At 43.9% G+C, this 17,023-nt stretch overlaps 1 protein-coding gene across 6 annotated transcripts in view; it reads right to left on the minus strand.

Annotated features, from left to right (window-relative positions):
* GRIA3 (glutamate ionotropic receptor AMPA type subunit 3) overlaps positions 1-17,023 on the minus strand; it is a 275,024-nt gene that overhangs the window by 187,229 nt on the left and 70,772 nt on the right. The gene's annotated exons all lie outside the window — the stretch shown is intronic.

Raw genomic sequence — 17,023 nt, forward strand, 5'->3', positions numbered from 1 at the left:
GGAGTTAGGGAACAGAGCATCTAGAACAAGCTTCAGCACTCACAAGGAGTATGGCGTTAAGCAAGTCCCTTCACTCTGCCATGCCTCTACTGTCTTATCTGTAAAATGAGGATCATGAGGGCCTCCCTGTAGAAGTGTAGTGAGATGAAAGGAGATGGTGCATTTAGAAGGCAGAGCCTGGCACTTAGCAAATGCTCAGTCAAGGGAGGATATTGGTCCAAAGAACTAATTACTCATTAGCCTCCAAACCTCCCCCCTAAAGCCAGAGTCTATCATTGTCAGTAAGGAAACAATCTTTTGACCTAAAAGCATGCAGCAGGCTGGTGGAATGGAAAGATCGTGGGACAGGGTGTTAGGAAAATTGGACCTGAGTCCTGTTTTCTTTTTTTTTTTTTTATTTACGAGAGAGAGAATGAGAGAGAGCACGAGAGGGAGGAGGGTCAGAGGGAGAAGCAGACTCCCTGCTGAGCAGGAAGCCCAATGTGGGACTTGATCCCGGGACTCCAGGATCATGACCTGAGCCGAAGGCAGTCGCTTAACCAACTGAGCCACCCAGGCGCCCTGAGTCCTGTTTTCATTACTCATTAGCTGTGTGACCTTGGACAAGTCACTTCCATTTGCAGGGAATATAGATTTTTTTGCACCTGTAAACCAGCAATGAGACAGCCGCACTGCTCTCCTCACAGGGTGTGAATGATGACAAAAGACATGGGAAAAATGCTTGGAAGTGTAAAATGGCAGGTTTTCTTTTGAACAATATTAATGAAAATAAATGCTCTTCCATTTTGGTGGGTTCCAGTTAAGTAATAATTTCGATCTCTCAACAACATATTAGGTGAGCTCATACAAGCAAATAGCTTATGGCGATACTTCTCTAATTTCAAATTGGAATATTCAAAGAGCACAAAAGATAGGGGCCGGGAGAGAAATCAGATTCACAGAGCTCTAAATTGCTTATCGGTAGCTACGAGGAATGATGAGGTCAGTGAGAAGGTTGCCTTATTTCTATGCCTTGTTAAACTCAAGGGGAAGCAGTACCTACCGATACAGTGATAAGACATCTCGGATTTTCGGGGGCAGGCCAAATTTCATGTATCTCCTTTTCTTGAAGTTAGTAACTAAATGCAGTTTCATATCGATGTTTTTGCAAAATTACGATCATTACCATAGGTAATAATAGCTACCATTTATTGGGTGCATTTCTGTTTATTGGACACTGCTAAGCATTTCTACCATATCTCATTTAGTTTTTGTTAACAGTCCAATTAGGCAGATATTTTAACCACTGCTGCTTTATAGATGCTCAGAGTGGTTTTTGCCCAAGGTTGTGCAGCTGATCGATGTCAGAACTGGGACTGAAATCCTTAGGCCTGCCTTGGAAAAACCAGAAGGAAAAGAAAACATACTGTCAGACCACGTGTCCTATTTCTGTGTTCAGAAGATATGGACACTGTACCATGGACTCTTGAAAGTCTGCTTGGTGGGGACAATGCCTAAGATAAAGTGATGAGGAAGCTGGGATTTGGAAGATGCTGACTTTAGATTTGTCAGTGAAGGTAGTTGTTCTATCTTATCTGTTCATCTCTAAGGCCACAGAAAGAATCCTTCGCACGATCTCTCCCCCAATGACCAGAGATACCCGCCCTGCTTTCTGTTGTTCTTCACTTTCTTTTCACGCCCCTCCTTGTGGGTGATGCACACAAATGACCAGGTCCATCCAGTCCCATGGCCATGGCTGCAGGGAATGTGCCTGCAGGTGCAGGGAGAGACTGGAAGGGAACCTGCGGAAAGAACCTGGCCATCCCTCCCTTTCCCGACAGTGGCCGACTTTAAGCCAAACAAATGTAAGACCATAAACCGAGCTTTGCTTCACGATTCTAGGATTCCATATGCATACTATGAATCCAAGAGAGCCTAAAATATGTCAGAAAAGATATATGCTCCACTTTCTGTCAGCTTATTAAAAAATGAAAATATGGATATATTTTTGGTGGAGCCGCTGGCTTCAAGATTTTCCAAAGAGGTTGTCTGTTCAGCTTCAGTTGCCTTTAGGTGTTTCGATTTGCTTGTGAATGAAGAGAATGCCATTTTCTGTTTTATTATTCTCCAGAACATGTGCCCAGGAAAACCACCAAAATGCGCTGGTCCAGCTCTTCTAATCCTTCCCTTCTCTTCAGCAATGGGCCTAGCCTTAGCAATATGTGGAACAGACGGAGGGCTGGCTATGAAGTTAGGATTGCAGGAAGCCATCCTCCATCCCTGGTATTGGATGGAGATCCCCCTCCTTTATCACGAGTAGCACAACTCCAGAGGCAAGCCTTCCTTCCTGGGACCTGAGGCTTTCTGCACTTACCAAAAACAGAAGATGTCTGTGTGAGGTTGTGCATCAGTCCTTTTGCCCCTGTGTCATGTAAATAAGCTTCCTTGCTCCTTTCCTAGGAATAGGTTCCGATTCTGATGGAGGAGAACCAAAATTAGCACCCTGGAGAGGCTAGCAGGGTCGCCCGAAAGGTACAGAAGAGACCACATAGGGCAGCCTAGGATCTTCGTGTTGTGTCTCCATCCTCACCCCTTCCCTGTGACCCTAGTAAGTGCCTAATAATGATGGCTGATGCTGACAGAATGCTGACTAGGTGTCAGGAACTTGTCTAGGTGCCCTTCTTGGATGTGATCTGTGCAACAGTCTTATGAATTAGGTACAAGGAGTCTCTCACTCTAAGGGCGTGGAAGTGGACATACAACCCAGAGCCTAGAGCCTGTGGCCATTCCTGCTGGCCATGGTATGGCCCCAGCAAGTGTGTCATGGGAGCCACTGGTCTGATGAGCATTTGTGGACTATTCCCATTTAATGCAGTGGCTCGTTGACTTGCTAATGGGTGCAAAGAAGGGATAGAACTGGCTGGATCCTCTGAGTGGGTGAGCACACGTGGAATGTGGAAAGGTGCGTGCTCTTTCAATTCTGTCCGGTAAAGCCTTGAGGACAGCTCTGTAACTCTGTGGGCACAGACGATGAGCCTGTCTTGCATCTTAACCACTTATCTACAGAGCTCTTTGAGCTGTAGGCAATTGCGCAATCATGCTCAGCATTTGATTTTAGCTTACGTCATTATGCCATTCCTCTTTACTCCTGCAAGATAGGGTGTAAAGTATATTACTGCCATTATGTAGATAAAAGCATTGAGACAGAGTAGAAAAGGCTTAATATGATAAATCTGTGGCTAGCCTTTAGATTTTTGGAATCCCTCATTTTAAGTGGAATTACAGATTAGGAGACTTACCGACTCGACAAAATATGGGGCCAATCCATTTTTCAGAACCTGAAACCTCAGACTTAGGAACTTTAAAGACCTTTCCAGCTTGACATCTAAATTTTCTTTTTGTGCTACCATCCAGCACTGTGCTAGATAAAAGTGGTGGGATAAAAAAAAAATCACTTAGATAAGCCTTAGTGCTTACTCTTGAAAGTTACCATCTTACTGACAAGCCATAATACACTTACATTGTTGAAAAGAGTAAAAAAATGAAAGACAATGGCTAGTTTTGGCAAATAATATTGTACAGCTTCCTGCTATCCTGTGTCAAATGGAAACCAGTTATTTCCTCTTCAGGATTTTCAGGAGGAATACACCTCTACCAAGAGCTTCCCAACACAGGAAGAGACCTGACTAATCTTTAGAGGCTTTTTCTCAGCCTCTCAGAGGTTTACAATGCTTCTGTGTAATAATTCTGTAGTTTGCTTGTTGAAACCTGGAAATTTTATAGCTGATGCAATTCTTTTGAATTTCTTAAGCAATATAAAGCCCCACTTCAAATCTCTTTAGCAAAAGTTACCAGGCTTATGATGTTTACTGTCGATGGTCTTTGTTCCTGATTTATGTCTGTCAGTCATTATGGTTTCAGGAATAAGGCTGGTCATTTTAAGATCAGCAAAGTTTGTTTTGGGGGTCTTGGCATCACCCCTTTTCTCTCTGGATTCACATCCCTCCCTCTCTTTTCTTCTGTGTCCCCCTTATCCACTTCTACTTCTCCATAGAACTATTTTATATCCTATTCCTGCTAGTTCCTCAAAACGGTGCTTCCTATATTTGGGGGAATTTATAATTGAAAGGACCGTCTTTAAAGTTCCCTTCCCCTAGGGTACCTCCCTTTATTCCCATGTTTAGCCAAGCCTAAGTAGTATAGAAACAAGAAGGAAAATCTGTTATAAAAAGGCACTATTTCAGGCCCACAGGAATGCCCTTTGGCTTATCTGTGCCTGGCTCGCTTCATCTTGTATGAATAACTGAGAACTGACTGCATTGGTTCTCAGGTCACCTCTCATTCTTGTCACATTGTCTACACAGACATTTTGAAATCATTTGCTTTATTTACTTTTTCACTGGGAGCTGTGGAAATTAATATCATGCTCCTCTTGTCTTTAGAGAATTCATGTGGATCTCTAAATACCATTGGTTGGTATAAAATAGTACAGTATCTCTACCCTAGTTCTTGAGATTCTTCAAATGTTAATGACTCTGTATTGGCTGAGACTCAGGGACCATCTACTGCCCTGGGGGGTTGTCATTCAGCCAGAGACCTATAACTAAAGTTCCCAGCACTAAAATGTTCATTCTGCTTCCAAGTTGATTTGACCAGGAAGGTGATATCTTTAAAAAAAAAATTTCTTTAAAGGAAGGTGACATCTTTGGTGAAGAGGTTGGGTCACAGAAGGACTCAAAGTGAGGATTAGCCCAATGTATAAGAGGTAGGTGGGCAACATCTAATGTATGACCTGAGGAGATACAACCCACCCAAATCCTTCTCCTTCACCAGCTCCTCAAGGGCCCTCAAATCTCCCATTTTGTTTTTAGTGAAGGTTCTGTTATTCATTCATTCATTTGTTCAATTGACAAATAATAATAATCATCCAGGCACTATCATACTCAGCACTTAGCACAGTGCTGGCAGAGATGAGTAAGACAACAATCTTCAATAAGTTCACTGTTTTTTGAGGAGGATAAAAGCATAAACAGATAATAATATTATAGTATGATCAGATCTATACTAGAGGCATATACAAAGTACTATGAGGACACAGAGACAGGCAACCTGGGACACCTAGGCCTGGGGAAGTGAATATTTGAGCAGAGTTTTGAAGGCCATGTCATTTAGCAGATAGAGTGTGTGTGTGTGTGTGAAGGTGGGGGGAGTGGGGTGAGGGGGTTGAGTGCCAGAAAGTTGGACCAGTATATGCAAAGGCATGGAGGCAAAAATAAGAAATGTACAGCACCTGTGGCCTATTGAAAGTAGCATAGTTCCAGATGGCTAGAGTGTAGAGAGCTAGCAGGTAAGAAATGAGAGGAGATGAGGCTAGGAAAACAGGTTGGAGTCAGATCAGGTAGGGCCTTCTGTGCCCTGCTAAGAAGCTAGGATGCAATGGGAGGAGTCACGGGCCACCACTGAAAGCCTTTAGGCAGGTGAGTGACGGGAAGGGAAGACTGCGGCCTGGTGGCAGTGGAGGGTGTAAGATGAGGGAGATTGGTTAGGAGGATGGTGCAGGAGGTGATGGCAGACTGCACTTGAGTCAGTGGTGGTGGGAATGCAGAAGAGGGTCTTGGTGAGGTGTGTGAGGAATGATGAAGAGGGAAGATTCAAGGATGAAATTTTTGCTTCGGGCAGCCAGGCAGTACCATTCATGGGGCCTGGGAACACAGGTGGAGGAGAGAATTTTCTAGGAAGATGATAAATTCAGAGAGTTCAGCATGTTGAGTTTGAGGTCCCAGTGGGGCATCAAGGTAAAGGTTTTAGAGGGAGACGAGGCATGCAGATCTAGACTTGGGGAGATCCTCTGGAAAGTCCATGTGAAACTGTAACTGTCTTGCCTAGTGAAGCATTCTGAATCTTTACAGAATTTGAATGTAGGCAAGAAACAAAGCTGCATTATTATCCTAGAAATCTGTATCATTTTTGGTAGGAATGCATTCATTTCACAAAAGCCTTGAGATTAGAAAGGGCTGTGTGGGGCTATGGTTTAAGAATTTGAAGGGTGCTGGCAGTAAAGGCCTTAGGTAGGGGGAGGGAGGACTGCTGAAAATTCCAGCAAACCTCGTTAGAAGAAAACCTATGAGATCTATCATGAAGGGTTTTAAGATCTACTGGACATCCTAATCTACCAACTTGGCCTTGTTTCCTTTTCTCCTCTGCCCAGCAGGATCCAGGAAAGGTTAAGGGCTGGGCACTAAAGGGTGAGCCAGAAGGAAATGTGAGCATGCTGAAGTTGTCTGGCTAATTTCCAAAGCCAATGTGGGTGAATATTTAGGTCTCTGTAACCCTCCCTAAGAGTGGTCATTTGAAAAGGAGTTCTGGTTTCATTATGGGGAAAAGAAGAGAAAGAAATGGAAGTGCTATGATAGCCCACAGAATTTTAGAACCTAAAAGAATCGCTGTAGATTCTACTTACTTATTTACATGTCTTTGCTCCCCTTTGAAACTGTGAGCTGCTTAAGGGTAGGCACTCTGTTCCATTCCCTTCTATAACCCCAATAACGCCCTTGACACACAACTGCTGCGCTCGGCAATTGTTGGTTGAAGAATGATTGAGTTTCACTCCCTCACTTTGCAGATGTGGGATCTGAGGACCAGAAAGGCTCTGTGACTTGCCCAGGATCACACATGCTACTTAGTGGCAGAGTTAGGCATGGGACTAGTTCTGGTTTGGTGATGGTTTTCTTCAACATCCTTAGCTGGGCCGATCACCTCACACAATAGGGTGTTGTTCTTGCTGTGTGGTTGGAGGTTCTGATTCCATGAGAGTAGACAGAATCGTCCTGAAGGACGTTGCCCTATTTCTCAGCATTCCTCTCCACCTCCTAGATGCATAGTGGAATCTTGATAATCATGAGATTATCTTTAAAAACCCGGGGCACAGAATGCCAGCACTCTGTGTAACCATTTGCCCACGAAAAGGCAAATATGGCCCCTGAAGTCTGTGCAGTTTGTGGTGACCTCAGTTTCGAGAAATCTCCAAACATCTCTTTCCCTTAATAACTCACTATGGGTCTGTCATCCATGAATTCACCTAAGCTTTTATTGGGGGGGGGGAGGGAGAAGCTATTTTTATTTTCGGTCTAATCCACCACTTGGTGTAATGAGTTCCATATGTTTCCTCCATTTTCTACCTGCTGTGAGAAGTAGGGCTTCTTTTACTTGTCCTAAACTCACCTCTATGGGCTATATGCTAGTAAGACAGACAGACAGACACACACATACACACACACACAGTCTCTGTCTCCCTCTCTCCCTCTGTCTCTCACACACATGATTTAGGAGGGAAAATAACCCCACTGTTAATTGTTATCTTTGTTTACAAGCATATTAAAAATTCAAATGAAAGGGAGCCGAAATAATGCAATCGAGAGCGAACACAGTGGCAGCTCATTACCCCAAGGAGAAGGATGTAAATCTTTGACAAAACGGAGGCCCGTTGATGCAGGAATTAGTGGAAATAAATGCAAAGCCTACTCTGGAGTCAGTGCCTGGCCAAAGTTCCGTGTGGCCCAGGAACATAACCTGTCAGTCTCCTTGCCTGACATGATCTTAATTAGCCTCTGTTCTACTGCCGAGAGCCCGCCGAGGCAGTTAGCACCAGAGAATTAATCAGACGTTTGTGGAGTTGACAAAGCAGGAGAGCAGTCGACACTGGCAACTTATTGATGGGAAAGGATCCAGGAAGATGGGGAGGGATGTAGTCTCTGTTAGGGCCCCCACTTGCCCCCTGAATGAAGGTGCTCCATAGAGACTGGGGTAGGGGGGAAGCGGGGGGTGGGGAGAGGGGAGGGCGGGGTGGAGTGAGCTGTGCTCCGCCTTAACCTCCCACTCATATCCTGTCTTCCTTGCTTCCGTCCGCTTTTCTGCTAAGGCATCATGTGCAGTGGTGCTGATGCCAAACAGTGTGTTTGACTGCAGGAGAGAGGGCCAGAGCACTGTTGATTTTGTTGCAAACTGCACTTTTGTTACAGGATTAGTCGGGGGGGGGGGGGGATGGAATTTTGCCAGTATTTTCCTCCGTTCTTTTGTTTACTGCCTATTTTCAAACAGCTCTGTAATTGCTTTCCATTTAGTAAAAGGAACATTGTTCCTTTTTTTGGTGTTTCTTTTAATTGTGTTTCTTGCCCTGAGCTCAGACGTTTGGGAGCGTTGATGAGAATGCCGTGTTGTTTTGGTTCTAGATACCAACTTGGCCTTAGCAATCAAGGAAGGTCATTGCTAGTTGGGTGGTGGGCTTAGAAAAATGTCTAACTTCTTCTGTTGAGCCTTCCCTGATGGGTCCAGCTTGCCTATTGTGAACTCTCTCTTATTTGGATTCCCACGGTACTTCAAATCTGTACTACGCAATCTAGCTCTTGCCTTATGCTGTTTTACACTTATCTTTATTTCATGTGCATTAATCTTATCCTGTCTTGCTGACCATAATAGAAGCTCTTCAAAGCTGAAGGCTCTACCTCCTATTGAACCCACTGGCTTTTAACACCAATCTAAGCACAGTAAGAGACAGTAAATGCTAGATTGGTTCACTGACAACCCGTTGAGGAGGTCGTGCAACCCTCTGTCCTTTGACCCTGCTGCTACCTTGGCACTATTGATATTTTGTTCCAGATCATTCTTTTGGGGGTGGGTACTGTCCTGTGCACTGTAAGATGTTCAGCAGCATTCCTGGCCTCTCCCCACTACTGAAAATGTCTCCAGATAGTGCCAAATGTCCCTGTGGGGGGCCAAATCACTTTCCCTCCCCACTGAGGACCACTGTTCCATTATGATAAATAATAAGAGGTAAAATTTATTGAGCACATTACTATGTCCAGCTTGGTGCTAAAGACAGTACATGCATTCTTTTGTTTAACCTCCACAGCACTCCTGCCCTGGCTTTAGTTGTTTTCTAAAGGGGCTCCAGAGGACAAATCTTAAAGCCACAGTTGTGGGTCTACACCACAGTCTCTCTCTTCTCCCAAGGAACATTTAGAAGAGCCTTCTCAAGGACCTCTAGGGCTCCACTCTGAATTTACCAGAACATACCAGCTAACCCTCAGCAGTGTCAGCACCACCCACTCATCGAAAACGAGATATTCAGCTTAGTGAAGGTTAATTCCTCAAGGAGCTGGATGAAAAGCAATGGAAGGTCAGAGCAAAAGCAACCCTACCAGCTGTCACCTCCTTTTTTTTCAGAGATGTGAATCCCATTCCAACAGCTAATGCCTGGTAGGGGGGTTGGAGATTTATTTCTTATGCTCTTATGATGGCATTTTAGCTCAGGAAGCAGAATTTCGAGCTAGCCCACTGAAGTGTCATTCCTGCCCTAAATCCTGGCCAGCTATCTTGCAAACAATGCAATCGGTCACAGAGGGACAGGGCAAAAGAAAGTGGATAAACCGGTGCCAATTTGTCCTTCTGTGTGTGTGTTGGGGGCAGGGGTGACGACTTGAAGCACATCTCCCGATGGTCACACCATCTCGGAATATGAAGGACAACCCAAGAGAGCAAATTTGACAGTTTGGCTTACTGTGTCTCTGAAGAGGCATGGATCTCTGGCTGTGAAGTCAACTCAACCTCAAATTCACTGCCACCAAGGAGTTAATGATACATTAAAATTAGTCATGTTGTCTGATGGAGAAATATTCTACTTATGGAAAATACCTTTATAGGAAAACTGCCTTTCTGAGGCTGAGCTGGAAATATTACAGTAAACAGGATCTAATCACAGCGAAGCCTTTTTTCAGCTTTGCGTGACAGCTGTAAAATATGACAGTATTTATTAATAGTCGCTGCAGTCTAATCTGTAGCACTGGAGAGTTACAGCAAAATATGTGAAGCCACTGAGAGAACAATTTCCATAGTAACTAATGTTCAGCGTTTGAAAGGGTAGTTTAATGTCTTGCAATTTTTTTCCCCCTACTGATGGTCCAACCCCAGGAACAAGCTACTAAGCTAATAACCTTTGTGGAGGGGAAGTGTTTAAATGATCATTTATTTCAAGAGCTGACAACAAATTGCTCTGCCACCTCCCTGGCATGGCTTTAGGACTTTCTCTTTTTATGCCCCAAAGCAGTCAAGGATGTGCAAATCGAAGTATTAAAAAATATGACATCTTTGGTATTTTCATTTTCAATGAAATTCTCATTATAGACATATGTGCGGTCTTTTATTCACAGTCCAGTCCAAATAGTCATTCACTGTTATTATTGCACAGGCTCTCAAGATGCTCTCATAGTTGAGGACTCATCACAATGGATTAGGCAGGCCGCAGAAGCTACCAAATGTCTCAGGTACTGTCAACCCCGATTATGGCCGCTCAAACAAGGGAATTTAGTATCTGTCTCTCACAGCATAATGTACTCTCTGGGCCTTCCTAATTTATTCAGATGTAAAAAGTAGCTTGAATTTCAATAAAAACTCTCTTGGCTTTGCTTTTCCCAGAAGGCAAATGGACATGACTAGAATTAGAGCCATCTGTTACCTTCGTGCATCCTTTACTCGGCTTTTAAAGTGAAGGAGAAAAAAAGAGTCCACGATAGTCCTCCTCCTCCTCCTCCTCCTCCTCCTCCTCCTTCTTTTTTTACATCAAGGTACCTGCTACCTTTTTTTTTTTTTTTTTTTAAAGATTTTATTTATTTGTTTGACAGAGAGAGACACAGCGAGAGAGGGAACACCAGCAGGGGGAGTGGGAGAGGGAGAAGCAGGCCCCCCGCGGAGCAGGGAGCCCGATGTGGGACTCGATCCCAGGACCCTGGGATCATGACCTGAGCCAAAAGCAGACGCTTAACGACTGAGCCACCCAGGCGCCCAGCTGCTACTTTTTTTTTTCAAGTTTCTGCCAAGTAGCCATGGTAGAACCTATCCTCTGTCTCTCCTTGCTTTCTTCTTCTCCAACCAAAAATGGTGCCATAGTGATGAGGATCTGCAGGTTCAGATCTTTCTCTGCTCTGGGAACTGTTTCTGCCCCAGAGAGGAATCTCTGAGTTCACTTCACCTCAGAGCCAGGTCCCCACCACAGCTTTCCATGAGTTTGCACCACAGACAACCCCCCTCGCCACCTCCTGTCTGGCTGCATTTGCTACTGTCGCTACTCATTTGCCCCTTAACCTGGATTTTTGATCTGCTGCCTATCTGGATTCCTGGAACTCTGGGACCACGACTTGTGGTGTTCATTTGTGGACACCAGGCTTTATGAAGGAAATCGACCCCTGGAGTATATCCACAGGAGGACACCTAGGGTAGGGAGGGTCGAGGTACCAGGTCCTCCAATGAATGGCTGAAGGAAGGACTAACGGAAGAGGTAGTAGAAGTTTTCAAATGTTACAAGTGTGGGAAGCAGTGTTGGTGCAGCGAAAGCATATGCATGGACTGTGAATGCGGCAGACCTGGGTTGAAATCCTGATTTTGCTACTTTGGCACACCGAGCTGTGTGATCCTAGGAGCCATAATTCAGCCTTTTTGTGCCTTGGTTTCCTCAGTTGGAAAGATGCGAGGATGCCATGTGGATTCAGTGTGGTAATCCAGAAACTTATGGCCTAGTGCGCAGTAAGTGCTTATAAAAAATGGCTGCTGCTCTTATCAAACTGCTTTATCTTATGATAAAATGATGCCAATAATAGAGATTTATTGATTTGTGCCACCGATTGGTACTGGGATGTGTACGTGTGTGCGTGCACGCCCGTGTGTGCATGTGTGTGTGTGTGTGTGTGTATGTGAAGGGAGAGGGAAGCAGGAAGGAGGGAGGGAGGGAGAGCAAGAGACAGATAGAAACAGAGACAGAAACACAGAGGGGAGACAGATTCTGTGCTTTATTTGGGAATGGAGAACTGGATGGGAGGGATGAAGCCAGGTTGTGTAAGTAGGTGGTAAACGACAACATGCAGAAAGTTGTGTGACACTGAATCCAGTCAATCCGAAAACACTTCTCTGAGGAAAGGCCCCCTTATCCTTGTCTGGGGGGAAATCTCTTTACCTCTTAAGCCCTCAGGCTCTTCCAACATTATCCCATCTTCCTCGCTATCTGGCAACACTTTTAATCTTTTCACAAGGTGTCTGCTCTAATGAATGCACATGTCATTATTGGATGAGGGAACAGTTGGGTTAAAAATTAATTTTTTCCAGGCCCCTGAGATAAATCACCATTTCAGCAACAGGACTGTGAACTCTTCAAAGGCAGGAGCTAATTCTCTCTCTCTTAAATACTGCCAGTGGCCTGGCACAAGCTAGCACTAGAAAATGCCCAATAATTGCTTGGTGACCGATGGACTACCTGTTGCCACTGCCCATGTTTCTGCCCCAACTTTCTAGAGCAAATAGAAAGGTCCGTTAGAAGGCTATTGACTTCCAGAGAGTGACTTGGGAACTGAGTAGGGAGTTTCAGGTTGAGAATGGGAAACAGCAGGAGTTTATTGAACACTGGCAAGAAGGTAGGGACTAGTTGCCTCAAAGGGCACTTAGAGCTATTATCTCATTATCTAAGCTAAGAGCCACAGCCTGGGCCAGAACCTTTCATCTCTGTGGGCTGTGCCCATTGAAGGCAAGGAGAGTTGTCAGGGGCACGAGAGAGTCTGGCTGCAGTTCTCAAGTATGTTGCTGTTCTGGGGGAAATGTTCACACCACAGATAACTAGGTCACTTATACCCAAAAGATAGGTCTAACAGAAATCTGGGAGAGGTGGCCACCTCCCTGGCATGGCTTTAGGACTTTTGGTGTGAGAAGGTATGTGGGCAAGAGGCCTCCCCAACTGGACTTGTGGTGCCTGGGATCCTAGCATCAGAAAGCCACGCTTTGGACTAGGGTTCTATGCCACAGAAGGCCCTTACCTGACTAGAAATTTCTTCCTTGGATGCACTAACACATCACGTCATTAACAGCCATAGAGAAATTAGCATGAGTACATTGGTCAGCTGAACTCTTGTCACTTGCAGAGAAAGTCTATTAATCAGTGGAAATGAAATGTGGGACAGGAAAGTTTCTGTGGAGGTGTAGAGGCAATTTGGGACAGAGAGATTAAGGCTTTGCTCCCGCCAGGGAGGGCAGGGGTAGAGAAGTGACACAGTGGGGAGCCCTGGGTAAATAAAAAAGGGGTGTTGGTGAAGAGGAGAGGGTACAGAGGGGCAGATATCTCACTTAGTCAACCTTATAATGTTTCCAAGAAATGAATTTCTCTGTATATAGCACCAAGAGCAGAATTTTCAACTTTGTATTAATGAAACAACGTGGTATTTTGGTAACAAAGCAAAGTGAAGACTGCAAACACAAAACCAGACCTTTCCTGGCAGACAGAAATCCACGTGTAGCCAACAAAGCCTTGAAATCCATTAGCTGTTTCATAACTTCAGAGGCAATGTTACCCTGATTGCACCACAAATCTTTTAAATGACCTCAACTGTGTAACCCATTTCTCAGCTTCTCACTTACCCCTGCCTTTATAGAGTCACATCATTTGTGTATTTAGCTTATTCGAGTGTAATTAGAGGTGTTCCCTTCTGTCTTCCATTTCTCTCTAGTGTAATTTAAAATATTCTAAAATTCGATTTCACAGTTGTAATTTCTCCCTACAATTTTTATTATGAAAGCAATAGATGATTATTTTAGAAAATGAGGAAATACACAATAGATACTTTATTGAATATTTTAAAGAACTGTACCTCATGGTTTGATTTACAAACTGGGTTCTCTCTCTCCCCTCATTCTTCCCTTCCTGTCTTCTTTCTTCCTTTCCTTCCCGCCTTCCCACTTTCCTTCTTTCCTTTCTTCCTCCCTCCCTCCCTTCCTTCCTTCCCTCCTTCCCTCCATCCCTCCCTCCCTCCCTCCCTCCCTCCCTTGTCTCTCTCTCTCTCTTTCAGTCCAACAACAAAAAAGGACATGGGCTTACTCTTGATGAATCAGTAATGGCATTGGGAAAACACTAAATGTGTCCCCAGGCTTCTGCTATGTACCCCCTGTAGGCACAAAGTATACATCTAGGGGTTAACCAATTGTTTATTATCACACTGGAGAGAGGGGCTTGGGAAGGTATATAGCAGACCCAGTGAAATAACAATGGAGAACACGTATGTTAAGTGCCAAGTGAACGGCATGGACCAAAGAGTTCTGTGGTTGTTCAGAGGTAGGCAGGATCTCTGCTCCTCAAAACTGGTTCTCCTCCTGCCCAGTCACCTTAGTACACAGTGTTATCATTTTGCCCAGTCTCTCAAGCCAAAAGCCTAGCATTCATCCACGAAGCCTTCCTCTCCCTCATATCCCACAGTCAACCTGTCCCCAATTTCTGTTGATTCTGTGTCCAAATTGTATTTCAACTCCATCCACTTGTCTCCATCTCCAGCCTAATCTAAGCTCCCATCATTTCTCACCTAGATAACCACGGTGGCCTTTTAATTGGTTTCCCTTCTTTCACTCTTGCACCACATTCCGTTCTCTACAGAAACTTAGATCATGTGACTCCCCTGTTCAGAATCCTCCAAAGACTTCTCATTGAAGTTCGAATAAAATTCATACTCCTTACCATGGCTCCTGTTCATTCTCCATGGCTATGCTCTGCCTCCTGTCTACCTCTACAGCCTCATCTCAGGCCACTCTCAACCTCCTCACTCCCCTTTACCCACACTTGTCTTCTTTCACTTCCTCAAACATGCCAAACTCTTCCCTGCCACAGGGCCTTTGCACTTGCTATTTCCACTGCTTGAAACTCTTTCCCTCTATTCTTCACATGGTTGTCTCCTTCTGATCCTTTACTTCTCAGCTTAAATGCCCCTTCTCAATGAGGCTATCACTGAGAATCTTTTTAAAATTAGGTCCTATCCATTAGGATAGGTGCAGAAACCATGTCTATCTTGTTCACCATTGTAACCCTAGCACTGACTGACTGACTGACTGACTGAATGAATGAATGAATGAATGACTATGAGCTGGAGTGGCCAGGGAAGGCTACCTTGGAGAGGTAGAGTTTGAGGTGGGTTTTTGAAAAATGGGGAAGCACCGACAGCATTTTCATAATCAAGATGGAGAGAATTCTAGGTAGTAGTAGAAGTGAAGTTGCTGAATCCAAGCATAATTCTCGCACATTTGGGCAATGGTGGAAAATGGGAGCTGCCTGCAGTGGAAGGTGCTCATTAGGTAACACAGGCACAACAGGTTTGTTAGTTGGCTGAGGCATAATTATGTTGAGTCTTGAAGAATAGACTACTTCCCACCACCCCCACCCCCCAGTGTGGGCAATAAAAGCCATTGGAAATCCTGGAACAGGGTCATGGTTCAGTGTTTTAAGAAGGCTTTTCAAGGAGGAAGTTAGTGTAAAAGTTTATAGAAAGTAGTTCTTAAGCAGACCAGATCAGTCCTACTGGCTAAATGGCTATAGAGAAAAAAATATGAATACACATGAGTAAGAAAGGTTTTTTTTAGCTCCAAGACCACAGATTTGTTCAAACTATTTAGTGAGATGATTTGAGAAAAGAGGCAAGGATAAGAAATAGACTTAGATGGACTTTTGCTTCCTTTCCTCCAATTGATAGCTAATGGGCAAAAAAGGGCCATGGGAGATGAGGAGAAAATACATGAACTGTATATTCTGCTTTTGAATAAATGAGAGGTACATTATTAGTAAAACTGATAAGTACTTTACAAAAGGTTTCAGGAGAGAAGCTGTCTGATTTACAAACTTCTGTTCTGAAATTTAGGTTGTTACACACTGGAATACACCATATATTGTACATGGAAATAGGCTAATTCATCCTCAGTGTTTGAAAGAAATGAAATGCATTAGGATTTAGCAAATTGTGAATTAGAATGTTGAAACTATTTTTGTACCCTTGTCAGGCAAGGCTCTGCATGAGCACACAACACTCCTTCCTGATTCTGCCCTTGGTTCATCTCTTTTCCCCTTCTCCAAACCATACCTCCCTCTTCTCTTGCAATCTACAACTTCCACATCCTTTAAAGCCTAGATCATCTAGCCAGGCTTCTCTGAAAACTCTACTTTCCTGGGGTACTACCTTTTCACAATTCTTAGAGCAATCAGAGTCTATAGTGTAACATTCAACTTGATAGTGTTCCATGTTTTTCATGAATGGTTTCATGAATGTCCTTTTCTGTCCACTCCCATTGGAACTGTATTATATAAGCATCTACCACAAGACTGGAACACACCATTAGGGGCTGGTAACAACTTGTAGAATTGCTTGACTAATTAACTGATAATATATGAGTTAGGGTTAGTAGCAAGATACAAAGTGTCCTGTGTCTGGTATAATATCTTAAAAAATCATAGAATGTTGCATTAAGAAGAGAGGCACCTCAGGGGAGGAGACAAGGCCAAGAGAGCTTCTATGCATTAGTCAAGGTCAGAGAGCTCGTTAAATGGCAGACCTTGAACTAGAACTCAGGTTTCTTGCTTCGGGTTCATGAAATCTGATAATATCATAGAAGTAAGTACCGCAGGCAAATACAGGGAGTTCTTTGGGTTTCCAGGTGCCACTCAGGCAGACAGGCCTTCCATTTGTTCCTTCTTTCTCTGAGTCAGAAAGAACCATCCCCAGCCTGCAGCCAGAGTTGCAGGCAAACAAATGATAAAGTAACATTGTTTTTTGGAAGGATCCCTTGGTTTTACTGAGGAGTCCCTCAAAGATAACTGGGCTTTCGAGGAGTCTATTTGGCTGAATTATAATATGTTATATAATTAACAAATACACCTAACTGTGTACTATTAAGATCAGACCCTTAATTTCTGAGACTGTTTCAATAGAATGTGTCCTCAATGTATTAACCTCACTGTTAGAAAAACATCCATTCCCAAAGCCCAGTTTAGCTACTCTCCACTCATTATTTCCATCAGGTAATTGTTGAGGCCCTGTAAGCACATTTCTTCTTTGAGCTTTAGTTTTCTAATTTTTGAAGTGGGAATAATTACACTCTGATAGGATTCATTTTCTGAAACTTTCCAGCTTAGGCCTTTTTCTATTTTGGACGAAGCTACTTTTACTTTGTGCATTTTAGACCACCTAAATTATTCTGGGGG

Source organism: Leptonychotes weddellii, chromosome X (assembly GCF_054177405.1).
Source record: "Leptonychotes weddellii isolate Sample4059 chromosome X, ASM5417740v2, whole genome shotgun sequence".
NCBI classification, from domain to species: domain Eukaryota; kingdom Metazoa; phylum Chordata; class Mammalia; order Carnivora; family Phocidae; genus Leptonychotes; species Leptonychotes weddellii.